This window comes from Dendrobates tinctorius, unplaced genomic scaffold (genome assembly GCF_039654945.1).
Source record: "Dendrobates tinctorius isolate UK_male_01 unplaced genomic scaffold, ASM3965494v1 ptg000183l, whole genome shotgun sequence".
In the NCBI taxonomy this organism is placed as follows: domain Eukaryota; kingdom Metazoa; phylum Chordata; class Amphibia; order Anura; family Dendrobatidae; genus Dendrobates; species Dendrobates tinctorius.
In genome coordinates, this window is record NW_027361850.1 from 1147567 (window position 1) to 1169506 (window position 21940).

Consider the following 21940-nt stretch of genomic DNA (forward strand, 5'->3'; position numbering starts at 1 on the left):
AGCAGGCTCCGAGCCCGAGGGCGGCGTGACAGTCCGTCGCCTCCTAGTGGCTGAGGGCGGAACAGCGGGCCCCGAGTCTGACGGCGACGTGACAGTACCCCCCTCTCCAGGAGGGGCCTCCGGACCCTCAAAACCCGGTTTGTCAGGGTGAAGGAGATGAAACCTCCTAATTAATGCCTTGGCATGGATGTTCCTTGCGGGGACCCAGGACCTCTCCTCCGGGCCGTAGCCCTTCCAGTGTATAAGATACTGTATGGAGTCTCTCACAAGGCGGGAGTCAAGGATACCCTGAACTTCATACTCCAAGGACCCTCCGACCGAAACAGGAGGAGGAGGGGACTGGACAGGGTGAATTGGGGAGCGATACAGTTTGAGGTTTTTAGTCGAAAGCCAAACCTTGTCCCCAACCCCCAAGTGTGGCCCCTTGGACCGTCGTTTGTTTGCAGCTGAAGCCTGTCTAACTTGAGCCCCTTTCAAATTCGTATTTACTTCAGACCATATTGTTTTCAAGCGATGTATGTTTTTCTCTACCCCAGGGAGCTCCGACATCCTAGCCGAGAACGACCCAAAGCGCGGATGCAATCCAAGGTTACAAAAAAAAGGGGTAGTTTTAATGGAGTCCTGGTAGCGATTATTTAAGGCAAACTCAGCCAATGGCAGGTGTTCTACCCAGTCGGACTGGTGTCCTGACACGTAACAACGGAGGTATTGCTCCAGAGCTTGATTAGCACGTTCGGTTTGCCCATTTGTTTCGGGGTGCTAGGCCGAGGAGAAGGATAACTCAACACCGATGCGTATACAGAACGCCCTCCAGAATTTTGAGACGAACTGGGTACCTCTGTCAGACACAATATTTGACGGAACACCATGAAGACGTACAATGTGCACAAGGAACAATTTGCTCAAGGTTTCGGAGTTAGGCAAGCCAGACAGGGGAATAAAATGGCACTGTTTGCTGAACCTGTCTACCACCACCCAGATACATGTTTTCCCATCTGAGGTCGGCAGGTCTGTGATGAAGTCCATGGAGATGTGGGTCCATGGACTCTCAGGGGTGGGCAAGGACTGAAGCCAGCCAGCAGGGCGATTATGGGTGGATTTGGCGCGGGCACAGACTTCACATGCAGAAACATAGTTCTTACAGTCCTTGACCACCGTCGGCCACCAAAAGTTCCTAGTTACCAACCTGGTGGTATTGTTGAGCCCAGGATGACCTGCCAGAACAGAGTCATGTGACTCTTTAAGAACTTGAAGGCGAAAGGAATTCGGAACAAACAATTTTTTGGGGGGTGTAGTGTCAGGAGCTCGTTCTGGAGACCTACGGATCTCCTCCAGAAGGTCCAAGGAAACTGCCGACACGACGATCCCATTGGCTAATATGGGAACGGGTTCACAGTCTTCGGCTTGTGTGGGGCAAAAACTGCGAGAGAGGGCATCGGCCCTCACATTTTTCGTGCCAGGGCGAAAGGTGATTAAAAAAAATCGAACCTTGAAAAGAACAAGGCCCACCTGGCCTGCCTGGAATTCAGTCTTTTAGCTGACTCCAGGTAGGTCAGGTTTTTGTGGTCTGTAATGACGGTGACCTTGTGTTTGGCGCCTTCGAGAAAGTGACACCATTCCTCGAAGGCCCATTTGATTGCTAGTAATTCCCGATTCCCAATATCATAGTTCTTCTCTGTGGCAGAGAACTTTCGGGAAAAAAAAGCACATGGGCGCAGCTGAGTGAGGGCTGCAGTGCCTTGCGATAGCACTGCTCCCACTCCGACTTCGGAGGCATCCACCTCCACAATAAATGGGCGATCCAAGTCAGGTTGTACTAAAACCGGGTTGGCCACAAAGCATTCTTTTAACGTAGAAAATGCTTGAATGGCCTCGGGATTCCAGTTGGTCACGTCCGCCCCCTTTCGGGTTAGATCCGTGAGTGGCTTGGCAATCTCAGAAAAACTCTTGATAAACTTACGGTAGTAATTGGCAAATCCCAAAAATCGCTGCAATGCTTTCAGCGATTTGGGTTGCACCCACTCCTTAATAGGTTGGATCTTGGCAGGATCCATGCGGAACCCCCTGCCTGAGACCATGTACCCCAAAAATTGTACCTCCTCAGCGAAAAAGACACATTTCTCCAACTTAGCAAACAAGGAGTTCTCCCGTAGTCTCTGCAGTACTGAACGGACGTGTTGAGCATGCGTCACAGGTTCAGTGGAGTAAATCAAAATATCATCCAAGTACACAACGACATACACACCACAGATGTCCCTGAAAATATCGTTAACAAAGTGCTGAAACACTGCAGGAGCATTGCTGAGTCCGAAAGGCATTACTAGGTACTCAAAGTGACCAAGAGGTGTATTAAACGCTGTCTTCCACTCATCGCCGTCTCTTATGCGGATTAAATTGTATGCCCCCCGGAGGTCAAGTTTAGTAAACCAACGGGCTCCAATTAGCTGATTAAAAAGATCAGGGATGAGTGGAAGCGGGTACTGGTTCTTTATAGTGATTGCGTTTAATTCCCGGTAGTCAATGCAGGGTCTGAGACCACCATCTTTCTTCTCTACAAAGAAGAAACCAGCTCCAACTGGTGAAATAGATGGTCTAATGAACCCCTTTCTTAAGCTATCCGCTATGTATTCATTCATGGCCTGACGCTCTGGAGCAGAGAGATTAAACCAAGCTAAAAAAACACCCCTTCATACCGTTTGCTCTCAGGGATTATGGAGATGTCTTTTCCGTTATAGAGTCTGAGAAACTACCGCCCCACAGAGAGTATGATTGTCCAACACAAAAAAGGAAATAAGCTCAGTATGTAGTGCTCCTACTGACATAGTTATCTTAGCAGTAACAAATTTAACCCCCTCCTGAATAATGGATGTGCCATTAATAGCCGTGGTTTTAATTGGAATATTAAGTTTTAGTAATGGTACACCCAGATCCCTAGCAGTCATAGAATCCATAAAATTGCCTTCATACCCACTATCCACATACGCATTTAAACAGAGAGTTTTCTGACCAAATAAAACTGAGATAGGTAATAAAACTTTCGCCGCATCCGCGGGCAATACCTGAGCCTCTGGACAACCATAGCCAGAGTGGTTGCCCAGAGGGCGACGTCCCAGGAGCATGGATCTCTCCCTGAAGATTCCAGACTGCAGCATGCTTGTGCAGGAGAATGAGAGTGATCTTCCAAGCAGTGCAGTGCAACAGGTGTTCAGGCCAACAATCAGCTCAGTCAGGAGAAAGAGAAAAAAAAAAAGTTCAGGGAAACTGCTTTTATATATGTTAGGAGTATACACAAAAAGCAGTTTTATTTTGTTGGGCCGGATATAATGTAACGTCCGTCTGCGGTTCTGGGCTGCAGCCAGACAACACCCCGAGAAACACTGATACCCTTTACCCCTATACAGGGATCTGGATTTACAGCAGAGCCCAGGAGGCGCTGTCTGAATATGAACAGTGACCAGAGCAGGACGGTCGTCAGAGAGGAATAAAAACGGGACCAAAAGCGTAGTCGGGAATCAGAGTCTTAACCGAGCGGACAGCAGAAGTACAAGAAACGGCAGACAATAGCAGAGTCAAATTCAGGCCAAGGTCAGAGTCAAAAACCAGGAGGGCAGCAGAGGTACAGAATCGTTAGGCAGTAGCAGAGTCAGAATATCCAGGCCAAAGTCAAAAACCGGGAGAATAGCAGAAGTACAAAATCGTCAGGCAATAGAGGGGTCAGGAATCCAGGCCAAGGTCAGCGTCAGTAATCAGGAGAAATGCAAGGTACAAAAACGGCAGGCAACAGAGTAGTCAGAAGTTCAGGCTGAGGTCGGAGTTAACGATAGGCAATCACAAGCAACACGTAGGGGAACCAAGAATATATCCGGCGGCTTGCAAGCCCAGTCCCAAGGTATTTGAGGGATCAGGTCGTCCCTCACAGGCTCCTGGGCTGGTGATGTCATCAGGACCGCCCCCAGGAGCAGACCTGATGATGATGCACCAGCCCCATCATGACTGACAGAGGAGCGGAGTCTGCGTCCAGTAGACGCCTGCGCAGAAGCCCTTTCATTGTTGCCGCCGTCACTCGGGCGCGAGCCACGGCGCCTCCTAGTGGTTGAGGGCGGAACAGCAGGCCCCAAGATCGACGACGACATGTCAGTCCGGCGTCTCCTGGTGGCCGAGGCCTGGACAGCAGGCTCCGAGCCCGAGGGCGGCGTGACAGTCCGTCGCCTCCTAGTGGCTGAGGGCGGAACAGCGGGCCCCGAGTCTGACGGCGACGTGACAACTACATTGTCCTCGCAGTGTACTGAGCCAGAATCAGACCCTGATGAAACTCAGGTGCCCCTTCCCGCATACTATACCACCTTACACGGTGACACAGAGGAAGGTGCACATGAAATTGAAGAGGAGGTGATGGATGACCCAGTTGTTGATCCAGAATGGCATCCATTGGGGGAATAGGGTGCCGCTGCCGATAGCTCAGAAGAGAAGGAGGAGGATCCGCAGCAGGCAACGACATCGCAACAGCTGTTATCTGGCATAATCGTAGCAGTCCAAAAACGTGTTACAAAAACTAAAAGAGTTGCAGGACAGCTTGGCCAGATGGTCATTTTAGCACAGCGTGCAAGGTCTCAAAATGTCTTCCATAGTAGGAAGAGTGCAGTGTGGCTCTTTTTTGAACAAAATCCTAATGATCAGGCAAAAGTTATCTGTAAGAAGTGCGCAAAGTCCTTTAGCCGAGGGAAAAAGCTGAGAAATTTGAATATCAGTTGCATGCTTAGACATTTAGCCACCATACACTTGCAAGCATGGACGGACTACCAAACCTCACGTACCACATGTGCACCTGCTCCAAATGAAGGTAGTCAGCAATGCTACATCGCTTCCCCCACTGTAAGCCCACCGGTTAGCACACCACCAGCAGCAAATGTTGAGGTGTCGTCGCAAGGGTAAAGCAGTCATGGAATCACAATGTTATTGCTACGAAAGACTGAATCTAGGCCATCAGTAACACCACCAACACCATCACCATCACGAAACCTCTCTCAGTCTGCCATGTCCACCGCTAGTTCCACCATATGCAGCTCTCAAGTCCAGCTCACCCTACCAGAGACTCTGAGTAGGATAAGAAAGTACTCATCCTCTCATCCGCGTACACTGGCTTTGAACGCCCACATTGCCAAACTAATCTCGCTAGAGATGATGCCCCACCGGTTGGTTGAAAGCAAAGCTTTCCACGAGCTCATGGCCTACGCAGTACCACGCTATGACCTACCCAGTCGGCACTTCTTTTCGCGAAAAGCCATCCCAGCCCTCCACGTGCATGTGAAAGACTGCATTGTCCATGCACTCAAGCAATCAGTGAGTGGAAAGGTGCACCTCACAACAGATGCATGGCCAGGGCCGTTACGTGTCCATCACTGGGCACTGGGTTAATGTGGTGGATGCAGGGTCCACAGGGGACAGCGGCAGTGGGACAGTGCTGCCTAGCCCACGGTATAGGAAAAAGTTGGCTGTAGGCATTCGACCCTCCTCCTCCTCCATAAGCGAAAGCTTGTCCACAGAGCGCAGTCGCACGAGCACTCCATCCGCAGCTGCCAGTGTTGCACACGAGTTGTCCCACTATCGAACAGCTAGTGGTAAGCATCAGCAGGCTGTGTTGAAGATGATGTGTTTGGGTGACAACAGACACACCGCGGAGGTACTGGCCGACTACTTGCAGCGACAAACTGAGTCATAGCTGGGCAGTCTACATCTTGAGGCAGGCAAGGTAGTTAGTGATAACGGCCGGAATTTTATGGCAGCCATAGCCCTTTCAAAACTCAGACACATACCTTGCCTGACTCACACCCGTGCGAGTGCCGTTGCCCTGGACAGGTGGGTGGGCACACTCTTTGGCAACGGCACTGGCACAAGGTCCCTCATAGTAGAATCAAGTGTCTCTGACGGTGGGGGTGCACACCCATCGTCAGACACACCGGCGTACTATGAGGGGCCCTGTGCCAGTACCGCCGCCCACAAGTGGGCCCCCCTGCTTGCTCAGGGCACCAGCCCTTGCAATACTTATCTCTCCCTGCTCCACCACTGTGTAGTCTGGCCTGTTAAATACTTCACTGGGACTGCCAATACAAATTTGGTGAAATGATAGATGATGGTTAAGACGTAGCTATGCCCTGTCCTGCTGGGCTCTATCTTCAGATGATCAATGGCTTCCATTTGTTATGGACGTCGACTCACAATGAGATGCAGTGGTGGTTTATCATCAGCTTTCACGGTTTTCCAACTCACAGAGGTGTGACATTCCTGCCCACATTTTAAAATGTTGTAAAGAGAGCACGGCACTCAGGAATAGTTTGGTTGTTGGTGCTCAAGTCGGGTATCCAACCCATCAATCAAAAATGACAAAAATCTTGGCACTCAGTATGTAAAATATTCAGGCACTTTTATTTTGTGCATCCAGACAGAAAGGTTTAAATGTTTTCGGTCCAGCATGGGACCTTCATCAGAAAAATCGCGTTTACTGAAATATACATACAAAAAAAGAACAAAAACAAGGCGTTAATTGCTGTCCGCATCATCACAGAAATACATACTAACAAAAGACATGACATGACATGTTGAGCAACAATACTCACTTATAGGATCCCTCATCCTTAACGACCAGCACAGCACTTTTGGAGTTACCATCGCATGACTCAGCAAAGCACCATTGGATAGTACCTCTACTAGCCATCTCTCTCTCCTTTGAATTTTTGATGAAGTTGGAACATGTATTTTTGTCATGTCTTTTGTTAGTATGTATTTCTGTGATGATGCGGACAACAATTACCCACTTGTTTTTGTTCTTTTTTTTTTTTGTATGTATATTTCAGTAAACGAGATTTTTCTGATGAAGGTCCTATGCTGGACCGAAAACGTTTAAAACTTTATGTCTGGATGCACAAAATAAAAGTGCCTGAAAATTACACATATTGAGTGCCAAGATTTTTGTAATTTTTCACATTTTAAAATGTGTCCTCTCATGCCAATCCAATAGAATCGCCTACGGCCTGTGGCTTGTGTCTTTTGCACTCCAAAGTTACCTGACAGATCATGATAGGCAGTGAGGACAATGTCTACATCTGTCCCTGTGATCACAATTTGATGGAGATGAGTAACAGTGATGGGTTCCATGGTACTGTGACACAGCAAACCTTTCTTCACAAGAACTGTTTTCGCTGTCTCCACAGACAAAGTAATTGAGGTCAGCATCGCCTCTGTGAATTATACCGGGAGTTTTTACCGTGATTAGTAATTCCAAAATTTCTGCAATGACTCGACTTTCCGTCTGTACTTTTATCCATCTCGTTTCCTCTTGCGGAGAGTCCTTACTGTCTCACTGAGACTGAAATATATATGAAGATTGAAAAATACCCCAACAGTATATACTGGTGTATGCTTCAAAAACATTACCCTTTTTCTACTTTTTAGATTCTTGTCTAATCCATTCTGAGGCTGTGAGTGTCTTTGTTGGACTCCGGAAATATACACGCAGATTTTTAATTTTTAAACTATGCTATATATACCTACTATCCAGTGATACTGTACCCTTTCTCAACTTTAGTAGATCCAAAACCAGACTCATAATTAGCTGCATCGGGTGTGCACCCACCCTATAAATGCACAAGCCACTCCACTGAACAAATGATGAAAGACCAGAGAACAACAGGAGTTTTCCATAAAACCAAGCACAATCTTTATTACTGTATACAAAGATAAAAACGGCATTACAAAAAATAGACATTGCATAAGAATCAACACCAAGAAACCGGAATATGTAGTGTCAAGCTGTAAGGTAAAACCATGATGCCTCTCTCCAAACAGTACTCCTCCCTTATCAAAATGGGTTAAACCTCATGCATCTCCAATGGAGAACCCCATAACAGTAAACTGGAGCTCAGCCAGCCATATGGCCTCACTGTGTTCCACACATCATGTCCATAGTAAAAGGAGACTAATGTAAAAGAGCTCAACAAGGAGGAAGGAAAAGGAGAGAACGAGTGAATACTCACATCAAAGGCACAGCGGCGCTTACCTGGGACACCTCGACGTGCGTTTCGCACCTCTCAGGTAGATTTATCGAGGGGAAGTGTGATGAGGAAGCACACAGGACCTTATATCCACATGATGAATGATCATGTGACCGTCAACTGGCCCATTCTCAAAGCTCCGTGTGTAGGCGGCACATGCGCCGATCCCCGCCGTCCACAAGCCCCGAAAACCCAACGGTGCCCCACCAGCAAGTGAGCGGGGACAGAATGTCCCCAGTCACATGCCAGCCCGGGCCGTGCCGGATGATCCAGGAGAGCAGAAACAGGGCGAACGACACAGACGCACTGCAACAGCGCCAGGCACAGACACATAGCAGCAATACTCGGTCCCAACAGAATGAAAGACAACCATACATCCTAAAAAATGGATCATAGTAAATCCACCTAGACACGTTATAGAAATTGTTTCCAATGGTCTCCGGGCCATACAATCAATGGATAATAATCAAACCTCATAAGCTTATTATAATGATTATTACAAATGGTCTCCAGTCCATACAAAGAATGGATCATAACAGAATCACGTAAACGTGTTATAGTAATTATTTCCAATAGTCTTCAGTCCATACGGTAGATCAATCATAACCATATCACATGAATGAATTGTAATAGTTTATTCCAATAGTCTCCAATCCATGCAGTAGATAAATCATAACAAAATCTCGTAGACGGGTTGTAATAATTATTTCCAGTAGTCTCCAGTCCATACGATGAATGGATCATAACGGAATCCCATGGACATGTCATAATGGTTATTTCCAATAATCTCCCATTATTTGACTATTGCTCAAGAATCCATCATTTCATTATAGCATATACTTTCATTCACAAATACAAGTGAAAACATAGAAAACTAAAAAGAAGAAAAAAGAAGAAAGAAAAAAGAATAAAGAATTAATAAGTTGATTAAAAACCAAAAACATCCCCACACCACCATAAAAATATTGCAGAAAATAGGAGGAAATATAGCCATACAATCATGACCTTATAAGAAGGGGCCGAAATTGAGGGAATCATTCAGGCCAGGAGGTTTCATGGTACCCAACAACACGATCCATTTTAATTCTCGCTGAGCGAGCAGTTTTTTTACATTGCCACCCCCTAACCAAGAACCCAGATGGATCACAGTTATGCACTGCTCTAAAATGATGGGGAATCATTTTGAGATCTATATCATGCTCAGCTTTTTTTGCTGCAACAATATCACGAACGTGCTCTCTCACACGTACCCTCAAGTCCCTTGAGGTGAGGCCTATATAAATCAAAGAGCACCCACAAGTGGCATAATAGATAACATTCACAGATTTTGCATGTAATAATGCACTAACGGATGTTGTTTTTCGGAAAACATCAGTCTGGACCAAAGACGATGAGTCCACCTCCAGACTGATATCCAAAAAATCAATTTTAGCAACGTCATACTTATATGTTAAACGTATATTGAAAAAATTGGTGTTTAACATAGCCATGAAATCCTCCAACTGCTGCACCGTCCCCCGCCAAAACAACAAAATATCATCAATGTAAGGCCTCTTTCACACTTCAGTTTTTTGCAATCAGTCACAATCCGCCAGGTTTTGAAAAAAAACGGATCCTCAATTTTCTTTTGAGGATCCGTTTTTTTCCCCATTGACTTCCATTAATGGCGGATTGTGACGGATTGCCGTCCGTTGCATCCGTTTTTTTTGAGGATCCGCCAAAAGTTGCTGTCCGTCACCATCCTCAAAGATTTCAAAACGGAGCTTGCAACGTTTTTTTCTCTGGCGGATCCTCCAGACACTCATTTAACCCGAAATTCTTTCTAGGTGCCGGACAAAAAAAAATGTTCTCTCTCTCTCTCTCTCCCTCTCCCCCTCTCTCTCTCTTTCTCTTTTTTTCCAGGCTGCGATTCCTTTAAAATTCTTCATTTATCGGATCCGTCAAAAAAACGGATGGGTGGCATCCGTTGTCATCAGTTCTAAAACGGATCCAGCATCCGTCCTTTTGGCGGATTTTGACTGATGCAAAAAACTGAAGTGTGAAAGAGGCCTAACGCAGCCAATGCAACACATGGTCAGCGGCCTCCTCACCCGCATCCCCAAACACCAACCTCTCCCAAAACCCCAAGAAAAGGTTGGCGTACGCGGGTGCAATACGGCTTGTGCATTTATAGGGTGGGTGCACACCCGATGCAGCTAATTATGAGTCTGGTTTTGGATATACTAACTGTTCTTTCTGTGTTTTTCACAGTCTATTCCAGCAACACGTTAATGGATTTTAGAGCCCGCGATGGTGCATGGCGCTTTCAGTTAGATAATGTATTTATAGACACCAATGATGTGAATGTGGAGCAAAATGACAAAGGTTTGCATGAGGTGATTCTAAATTTTAAGGATCTCCTCAGAAAAAGAACGAAAATATGGTGGATTCATGCTTTCCTGGATAGATATTTGCCAAAGGGGTTAATACCCAGGGGCTTAAGGGTGCAGGTTTTCCCCTCATTTCCAGTGGAAAACGTGGAGATTAAGGAAAAATGGGAGGGACTTACTAACACCTATGGTTTTATGGAGATACTAAAAGGAATGAACGCTGAGTCCCTCAAGAAAATTGGAGGGGAGATTGAAGCCCTTCAAAATTTGATTAAGAAAGATATGTCAAATGAGGCTTTAAGAAAATGTAATACCGAGATCGAAGATTTAACACAGACATGGGCTGGTGAAATACAGCATGCTAGATCTAAGAAATTTCAATGAGATGTTAATGACAAACAACAAAATAAGATGTATAGATGGAGGAATACTAATGATAGATCATGGCCCTTTTATAGAAATGGGTCACATTCACAATCACGATCCACCTCCTTTAGGTCTACAATATCAACAGAAGAGCAATCTACCAATATACCCAGACTTGAAAGGGATAAAAATTATGCCTCAACCAGCAATGGGAGGAGGAGCACGAGACAAAATGCAAAAAAAGCTGCATCTGTGAAACGTATGGACGGTGGATCCCGGGGAGGGCTTCAGGTAATTAATCTGTCTGATCACATGTTGTCAGAGGAACAAATTGAGGTGCTCAGCAAAGGGTTATCTTTTTCTCCTACTAATAGTTTCCATTACTTTACAGCATTGAAAGATCTTCACCTTTTTTCAAGGAAACTTACTCTAAAAAAATTACACAATAAAGGTGATTTGGTTTATGAGAATTGGACTTCCGCTGAGAGAGAGGCCATTGGGACTTTGGAGGAACTGCTGGAGGAACAGCATCCCACAAAAGAAGGTGGGTGGCCTAAAACAATACTCCCCAAGTCAATAAGGTTTCCCCCCTTGTCACTGTGCCTGGCGGTGGAGGTATTCACCAAAATGGTGACAGAGGACCTCAAAAAATTGCCAACACATCGCCAGTTTGATAATTTAACGTATAAACAAAGACAGGGTTAACAGGAACTGTAATCATTTGATGATGTGGTAATTAAGGCAGCTGACAAGGGGGGAAACTATATGATTTGGCCGGTGGTCAAATATGAACGAGAAGCATACCGTCAACTTCAAGATGGCGAGGTATATAATAAGTTGACCCATAATCCGGTGGCCTCCTTTTTAGTGGCTTTACAAAAAATTCTCTTGAGAGCATTTGATCTTGGGATCATTAATAAGAGAGTGCTGGAAGGATTAACTGTTTCTTTCCCTAAAGTACCGACATTTTATCTACTCCCAAAAGTACATAAAGACTCCATCAACCCTCTGGGGCGTCCGATTGTGTCAGGAATTGATGGGTTATGTGATCCCATCTGCAAGTTTATAGATCATTGCCTCAAGGGACTGGTGGAGACCTGGCCCTCCTTTGTGAAAAACACGACGGACATCCTGGCAAGGGATGATGGAGACTGTTTTGATGCAGGGACAATAATGGTCACCGCCAATGTAGAGGCATTGTATACCTGCATCAAACATGATGATGGCCTGCGGGTGGTTCGCTTTTTTTCTTGAGGCCTCCGACCTGGACGGCCCTCTATGTGAGCTAATCCTCAAACTGCTGCACTTTGTCCTGACACATAATTTTTTTGTTTTTAAGGATCAATTTTACCAGCAGAAACGTGGTGCGGCCATGTGGGTGGCCTGTGCACCCACGTACGCCAATCTTTTCTTGGGGTTTTGGGAGAGGTTGGTGTTTGGGGATGTGGGTGTGGAGGCCGCTGACCATGTGTTGCATTGGCTACGTTACATTGATGATATTTTGTTGTTTTGGCAGGGGACTGTGCAGCAGTTGGAGGATTTCATGGCTATGTTAAACACCAATTCTTTCAATATACGTTTAACATATAAGTATGACGTTGCTAAATTGATTTTTTTGGATATCAGTCTGGAGGTGGACTCATCGTCTTTGGTCCAGACTGATGTTTTCCAAAAAACAACATCCGTTAACGCATTATTACATGCAAAATCTGCACATAGCCATGCCACAGTGAGGGCCGTCCTGGTCGGACAGTTTCTGAGAATACGGTGTATCTGCTCCACGGACCAAAGATTTGAGAGGCAGGCTTTGGATATGAGGGAAAGATTTAGACAACGGGACTATAGTAGGAGGAGTATTAAGAATGGGTGTAATAGGGCAAAATCCACAACACGTGATCGATCACCTGTTGTATTCTAAAAGAAGGCCAAGAAAGGAGGATGGAATTGTACGTTTTATTTCAGAGTACAATCATGAATGGGATAGTATGAGGGATATCCTCCAGAGATATTGGCCTATTTTACATACTGAGCCCTCCTTGAAATCCTTCCTAACCGATCGACCACAGATGACCCCTCGGAGGTCTAAAAATTTAAAGGATTTACTTATCAAAAGCCATTATGTGCCACCAAAAGAAAGTCTATTTGGACACACTAGGCAATTGAGGGGATGCTTTAAATGTGGGCATTGTCAGGCGTGCAATAATGTTCTTCAAACGGGCACGTTCTCCTCTGCTGACGGCTTAAAAAATTATACGATTAATGAATATATTTCTTGTAACAGTGTCAATGTTATCTATTACGCCACTTGTGGGTGCTCTTTGATTTATATAGGCCTCACCTCAAGGGACTTGAGGGTACGTATGAGAGAGCACGTTCGTGATATTGTTGCGGCAAAAAAAGCTGAGAATGATATACGTAGATCTCAAAACGATTCCCCATTATTTTAGAGCAGTGCATAACTGTGATCCATCTGGGTTCTTGGTTATGGGGTTTAGAGATCGTACATACGGGGATAAGGGGTGGCAATGTAAAAAAACTGCTCGCTCAGCGAGAATTAAAATGGATCGTGTTGTTGGGTACCATGAAACCTGCTGGCCAGAATGATTCCCTCAATTTCAGCCCCTTCTTATAAGGTCATGATTGTATGGCTATATTTCCTCCTATTTTCTGCAATGTTTTTATGGTGGTGTGGGGATGTTTTTGGTTTTTAATCAACTTATTAATTTTTTATTCTTTTTTCTTTCTTCTTTTTTCTTCTATTTAGTTTTCTATGTTTTCACTTGTATTTGTGAATGTATATGCTATAATGAAATGATGGATTCTTGAGCAATAGTCAAACAATGGGAGATTATTGGAAATAACCATTATGACATGTCCATGGAATTCCGTTACGATCCATTCATCGTATGGACTGGAGACTACTGGAAATAATTATTACAACCCGTCTACGAGATTTCGTTATGATTTATCTACTGCATGGATTGGAGACTATTGGAATCAACTATTACAATAACTTCATGTGATTTGATTATGATTAGTGTTGAGCATTCCGATACTGCAAATATCGGGTATCGTCCGATATTCGCTGTATCGGAATTCCGATACCAAGTACCGATATTTTTACAATATCGGAATCGGAAGTTCCCATAATGCAATGAACCAGTGTTGTGGCTGTGATTGTCTGCTGAAATAATGTCATCATGATGCGCGGTCTGTGAGCATCATGATGCGCGGTCTGTGCAGGCCTGCCGGGGGTCTGTGTGGGCCTGCCGGGGGTCTGTGCGGGCCTGCCGGGGGTCTGTGCGGGCTGCCGGGGGTCTGTGCGGGCCTGCCGGGGGTTTGTGCAGGCTGCCAGGGGTCTGTGTAGGCCTGCCGGGGGTCTGTACGGGCCTGCCGGGGGTCTGTGCGGGCTGCCGGGGGGTCTGTGCGGGCCTGCCGGGGGTTTGTGCAGGCTGCCGGGGGTCTGTGCGGGCCCGCCGGGGGTTGTGTGTGTGAGCAGGCATCGTCTGATGGGACTACAAGTCCCATCGGGCTATGCCTGCTACAATGACAGTGATTGACAAGAGTTGAGCGAAACGAGTCGAAAAAATTCAAAAGTCGCCGACTTTTGGCAAAGTCGGGTTTCATGAAACGAAACCCGAACCTAGGATGAGGTCGGCCACGAGGTCGGCGACTTACGCGCCAAAGTCGCGTTTCAAAAGTTTGTTTTGCGCTCTTTTTCAGCCAATCAGGATCCACGGACACTGTGGGCAACGTGATGACATAGGCACGGGTCACCACCATCTTTCAGAAGGGCATGCAAGTGATTGGCTTGCTTTGGTGGGCGTCACAGGGGGAATAAAAGGGCGTGCACACCGACCGCCATCTTACTTCTGCCGATCTTAGTATAGGGAGAGGTTGCTGCTGATTCTGTAGGGAGAGCGTTAGGCAGGGAAGAAGACAAAAAAACTGCTTCTGCTGCTAGCGATTTGGCCTGCACAACACACCAGTCACTGTGTGTGCAGTGCAAGGGGAGGCTATATAGTGGTGTATCAGTGGTGTTGGTTGTTGGGCTGCCTTCTAAGGCTTCCTGACATTCCTGCATTGCTGTTTACCCACTGCTCCGCAAACTGCTTTTTTAAAAGCAATCCCAATTTTTTTTTTTGTCCTGCTGAGAAGACAAAAAAACTGCTTCTGCTGCTAGCAATTTGGCCTGCACAACACACCAGTCACTGTGTGTGCAGTGCAAGGGGAGGCTATATAGTGGTGTATCAGTGGTGTTGGTTGTTGGGCTGCCTTCTAAGGCTTCCTGACATTCTTGCATTGCTGTTTACCCACTGCTCCGCAAAATGCTTTTTTAAAAGCAATCCAATCTCCCTTATCCTCTAGTCACTTTTGTCACAGCTGTGCCATCGAGCCTGTCACATAGCGCTCAGATATTCATTGGGCCTCACACAATCCAAAAGTGTCCAGTGTCCAAAAGTGTGTGCAGAGATTCAAAATCTCCCTTATCCTCTAGTCACTTTGGTCACAGCTGTGCCATCGAGCCTGTCACATAGCGCTCAGATATCAGTGGGCCTCACACAATCCAAAAGTGTCCATCCAGTGTCCAAAAGTGTGTGCAGAGATTCAAAATCTCCCTTATCCTCTAGTCACTTTTGTCACAGCTGTGCCATCGAGCCTGTCACATAGCGCTCAGATATCAGTGGGCCTCACACAATCCAAAAGTGTCCATCCAGTGTCCAAAAGTTTGTGCAGAGATTCAAAATCTCCCTTATCCTCTAGTCACTTTGGTCACAGCTGTGCCATCGAGCCTGTCACATAGCGCTCAGATATCAGTGGGCCTCACACAATCCAAAAGTGTCCATCCAGTGTCCAAAAGTGTGTGCAGAGATTCAAAATCTCCCTTATCCTCTAGTCACTTTGGTCACAGCTGTGCCATCGAGCCTGTCACATAGCGCTCAGATATCAGTGGGCCTCACACAATCCAAAAGTGTCCATCCAGTGTCCAAAAGTGTGTGCAGAGATTCAAAATCTCCCTTATCCTCTAGTCACTTTGGTCACAGCTGTGCCATCGAGCCTGTCACATAGCGCTCAGATATCAGTGGGCCTCACACAATCCAAAAGTGTCCATCCAGTGTCCAAAAGTGTGTGCAGAGATTCAAAATCTCCCTTATCCTCTAGTCACTTTTGTCACAGCTGTGCCATCGAGCCTGTCACATAGCGCTCAGATATTCATTGGGCCTCACACAATCCAAAAGTGTCCAGTGTCCAAAAGTGTGCAGAGATTCAAAATCTCCCTTATCCTCTAGTCACTTTGGTCACAGCTGTGCCATCGAGCCTGTCACATAGCGCTCAGATATCAGTGGGCCTCACACAATCCAAAAGTGTCCATCCAGTGTCCAAAAGTGTGTGCAGAGATTCAAAATCTCCCTTATCCTCTAGTCACTTTGGTCACAGCTGTGCCATCGAGCCTGTCACATAGCGCTCAGATATCAGTGGGCCTCACACAATCCAAAAGTGTCCATCCAGTGTCCAAAAGTGTGTGCAGAGATTCAAATTCTCCCTTATCCTCTAGTCACTTTTGTCACAGCTGTGCCATCGAGCCTGTCACATAGCGCTCAGATATTCATTGGGCCTCACACAATCCAAAAGTGTCCAGTGTCCAAAAGTGTGTGCAGAGATTCTAAATCTCCCTTATCCTCTAGTCACTTTGGTCACAGTTGTGCCATCGAGCCTGTCACATAGCGCTCAGATATCAGTGGGCCTCACACAATCCAAAAGTGTCCAGTGTCCAAAAGTGTGTGCAGAGATTCAAAATCTCCCTTATCCTCTAGTCACTTTGGTCACAGCTGTGTCATCGAGCCTGTCACAGCGCTCAGATATCAGTGGGCCTCACACAATCCAAAAGTGTCCATCCAGTGTCCAAAAGTGTGTGCAGAGATTCAAAATCTCCCTTATCCTCTAGTCACTTTTGTCACAGCTGTGCCATCGAGCCTGTCACATAGCGCTCAGATATTCATTGGGCCTCACACAATCCAAAAGTGTCCAGTGTCCAAAAGTGTGTGCAGAGATTCAAAATCTCCCTTATCCTCTAGTCACTTTGGTCACAGCTGTGCCATCGAGCCTGTCACATAGCGCTCAGATATCAGTGGGCCTCACACAATCCAAAAGTGTCCAGTGTCCACAAGTGTCTGCAGAAATTCAAAATCTCCCCTGTCCTATAGACACCTTGTACCTTGTTTTACATTACTATATAGTTTGTTGGATTTTGTCTACATTTCTACCAAAAATGAGGAAGGCTGGTGGAAGAGGCCGTGGAATTGGGCTGGGGTTGGCAGCTGGTAATGATGGTGTTGTTGGTGGATCTGATCTTAGTGGCAAGAGCAAAATTGGACCGAATGCAGGAGGTGCTGACCCTGCGTCATCATCTGGCTACATAAGGCCTCGAACGCTTAGTTTTCTAGGAGTTGGCAAACCGCTTTTAAAGCCAGAGCATCAGGAAAAAGTTTTGCCTTACATTGCTGACTCAGCCTCCAGCTCTATCGCCTCCTCTTCTTCAGTTGTAAAAAGTAAAAGCACTGAGTCGTCATTGGAGGCTCATGTTCATGAACCACACCTTTCATTGTGTCCTTCACCCCAACCAAGATTGAAGGATGACGCAGGCCATACTACTGATTACTCCATGGAGCTGTTTTCACATACCATGCCTGGATTATCAAGTGAAATGGTGAATTACCCAGGCCAAGATGAATCTGACATGGAGTGCACTGATGCACAGCCGCTGATGGATGATTCTGCTGGTACATTCACTCAGAGCACTACATTGTCCTCGCAGTGTACAGAGCCAGATTCTGACCCTGATGAGACTCAGGTGCCCCTTCCCGCACACTATACCACCATACACGGTGACACAGAGGAAGGTGCACATGACATAGAAGAGGAGGTGATGGATGACCCAGTTGTTGACCCAGATTGGCATCCATTGGGGGAAGAGGGTGCTGCTTCCAATAGCTCAGATGAGGAGCATCCACAGCAGACATCGACATCGCAACAGCTGTTATCTGGCAGGCCCGGAGCACTCCAAAGACAGGTTCCAAACATCAAAAGAGTTGCTGGACAGCTTGTCCAGAGGGTCAAAAGATCACAGCGTGCTAGGCCGCAAAATGTCTGCCAAAGTAGGAAGAGTGCAGTGTGGCACTTTTTTGAACAAAATCCTCATGATCAGGCCAAGGTTATCTGTAAGAAGTGCGCAAAGACCTTTAGCCGAGGGAAAAATCTGAAAAATTTGAATACCAGTTGCATGCTTAGACATTTAACCAGCATGCACTTGCAAGTGTGGACACAACACCAAACCTCAAGTGCCACATGTGCAACTGATCACAACGAAGGTACTCAGCAACGCTGCATTGTTTCCCCCACTGTAAGCCCACCGGTTAGCACAGCAGCAAATGTTGAGGTGTCGTTGCAAGACCACAGCAGTCAGGGAATCCCACTGTTATATCAACGAAAGACTGATTCTAGGCCATCAGAAAGAACACCAACTCCATCACCATCATCAACCCTCTCTCAGTCCGCCCTGTCCACCGCTACTTCCACCATATGCAGCTCTCAAGTCCAGCTCACCCTCCCAGACACTATGAGTAGGTCAAGAAAGTACTCAGTCTCTCATCCGCGTACACTGGGTTTGAACGCCCACATTGCCAAACTAATCTCGTTTGAGATGATGCCCTTTCGGTTGGTGGAAAGCACAGCTTTCCGCGAACTCATGGCCTATGCAGTACCACGCTATGACCTACCCAGTCGCCACTTCTTCTCTCGCAAAGCCATCCCAGCCCTCCACCATCATGTGAAAGACCGCATTGTCCATGCACTCAAGCAGTCAGTGAGCGGAAAGGTGCACCTCACAACTGATGCATGGTCCAGTCGGCATGGCCAGGGCCGTTACGTGTCCATCACTGCGCACTGGGTTAATGTGGTGGATGCAGGGTCCACAGGGGACAGCGGTGGTGGGACAGTGCTGCCTAGCCCACGGTATAGGAAACAGTTGGCTGTAGGCGTTCGACCCTCCTCCTCCTCCTCCTCCTCCAGAAGCGAAAGCTCGTCCACAGAGCGCAGTCGTACAAGCACTCCATCTGCAGCTGCCACTGTTGCACACGATGTGTCCCCCTATCGAGCAGCTAGTGGAAAGCGTCAGCAGGCTGTGTTGCAGATGATGTGTTTGGGCGACAGACACACCGCCGAGGTGCTGGCCGAGTACTTGAAGCGACAAACTGAGTCATGGCTGGGCAGTGTACATCTTGAGGCAGGCAAGGTAGTTAGTGATAACGGCCGTAATTTTGTGGCAGCCATAGCCCTTTCAAAACTCAGCCACATACCTTGCTTGGCTCACACCTTGAACCTGGTGGTGCAGTGCTTCCTCAAAAATTATCCGGAGTTAACAGCCCTGCTCCAGAAGGTGCGAAGACTGTGCGAGCACATCCGCCGGTCGCCTGTACACTCCGTTCGTATGCAGAAGCTGCAGCGATTGCTCCACCTTCCCAACCACCGCCTCATTATCGACATTGCAACAAGGTGGAACTCCACCCTGCACATGGTGGAGCGGCTGTGCGAGCAGAGGCAGGCCATAATGCATTTGTGGGAGGATACACGGCCAGGCACTTTGAGAGCAGACATGGAGTTGACCGGTGTGCAGTGGTCGAAGCTGAAAGACCTTTGTAAAGTCCTTCAGTGTTTTGAGGAATGCACACGGCTGGTAAGCGCAGACGACGCCTTCCTAAGCATGAGCATCCCACTTATGCGTCTGCTCATGCAAACTTTGACGCACCTTAAGGAGCAGGCGTCTGCAGCCAATGTTGATGAGGAGGAAGAGGAGGAGGGAATCCTTGATGACATTCAGCCATTGTCTGCTCAGGGACCTCTCCTGGACGAGGTGGAGGAAGAAGAGGAGGAGGAGGATGATTATGGGGATGATTACTTAGGGGAGGAGGATGCATCTCGTGGGGCAAGTGAAAATGTTGGCGTGGCAAGGTCTGGTACAGGGTTTGTGCGTGACTGGAGGGATGTGGATTTGCCAGAAAGTGCTCCTCCACCCAGCACTCGCAGCGCATCATTGACACCGGGAACATTGGCCCACATGTCAGATTATGCCTTGTGGATCCTAAAAAGGGACCCCCGCATTGCCAAAATGATGAACGATGACGACTACTGGTTGGCCAGCATCCTGGATCCACGCTATAAAGGCAAATTACAAAACATCATGCCACAGGAGAACCTTGACCTAATATTGGCTAATAAACAAGCAACTCTGGTAAATCGGTTGCTTGAGGCATTCCCAGCACACAGCAGCGGTGATGGTTCTCACACGAGCTGTACGGGCCGGGGGCAGCTTGGCAGAGGTGTTCGTGGTGCACACAGCAGAAGTGGCGTTGGAGACAGGGGTTTCATGACAATGTTGTGGACTGATTTTTCAAATACCGCTCACACAACTGGTAATACTGCATCGAGGGAAAGTGACAGGAGACAGCAGTTGTCAACTATGGTTACAAACTACTTTTCCTCCCATATCGATGTTCTCCCACACAGGTCATTCCCCTTTGACTATTGGGCCGCTAAACTGGACACCTGGCCTGAATTGGCCCAATAAGCCTTACAGGAGCTCGCTTGCCCAGCTGCAAGTGTGCTATCGGAAAGAGTCTTCAGTGCAGCTGGATCAATCCTGACAGAAAAAAGGACCCGTCTGTCAACCCAAAATGTGGATGATCTAACCTTCATTAAAATGAACCACGCATGGGTTTCCAAGGATTTTGTCCCACCTTCCACTGATGACACATAGGGTGACAGAAAAATGGCTTGCTTTGGTCCACCTCTTCCTGGTACTTCACCTATTTCGCCTTTTGCATCAGCTGAATGTCCAACATCAACATATGCCACTTTCTAAAACTCCCTAACTGTGCTGCCTCCCCCCCCATGGCCGGGGTCACCACCTAGCGCACGACACCGTGCGAGTGCCGTTGCCCTGGACAGGTGGGTAGGCCGACTCTTGGGCGCGGGCACTGGCACAGGGTCCCTCATAGTGCAATCAAGTGTCTCTGACGGTGGTGGTGCACACCCGCCGTCAGACACACCGCTGTACTATGAGGGGCCCAGTGCCAGTACCGACGCCCACGAGTGGGCCCCCCTTGCTTGGGCAGGGCCCCAGCATTTGCAATCTTTACCTCTCCCTGCTCCTCCGCTGTGTAATTTGGGCTGTCAAATCCATACTGTGCCTGACACCGTCTGAGCCTGCCTCCTGATGTATAGACATATATTTTGAATGTGTACGCTATCCATACATGTTATCCGGGGATACGGTACCCTTTCTAACCTTTGTGCAATCACGTGCAATCCATACTGGGCCTAACACCGTCTGAGCCTGCCTCCTGAGACATATATTTTGATTGTGTACGCTATCCATACATGTTATCCGGGGATACGGTACCCTTTCTAACCTTTGTGCAATCACGTGCAATCCATACTGGGCCTAACACCGTCTGAGCCTGCCTCCTGAGACATATATTTTGAATGTGTACGCTATCCATACATGTTATCCGGGGAAACGGTACACTTTCTAACCTTTGTGCAATCACGTGCAATCCATACTGGGCCTAACACCGTCTGAGCCTGCCTCCTGATGTATAGACATATATTTTGAATGTGTATGCTATCCATACATGTTATCTGGGGATATGGTACCCTTTCTAACCTTTGTGCAATCACGTGCAATCCATACTGGGCCTAACACCATCTGAGCCTGCCTCCTGAGACATATATTTTGAATGTGTACGCTATCCATACATGTTATCCGGGGATACGGTACCCTTTCTAACCTTTGTGCAATCACGTGCAATCCATACTGGGCCTAACACCGTCTGAGCCTGCCTCCTGATGTATAGACATATATTTTGAATGTGTACGCTATCCATACATGTTATCTGGGGATACGGTACCCTTTCTAACCTTTGTGCAATCACGTGCAATCCATACTGGGCCTAACACCATCTGAGCCTGCCTCCTGAGACATATATTTTGAATGTGTACGCTATCCATACATGTTATCCGGGGATACGGTACCCTTTCTAACCTTTGTGCAATCACATGCAATCCATACTGGGCCTAACACCGTCTGAGCCTGCCTCC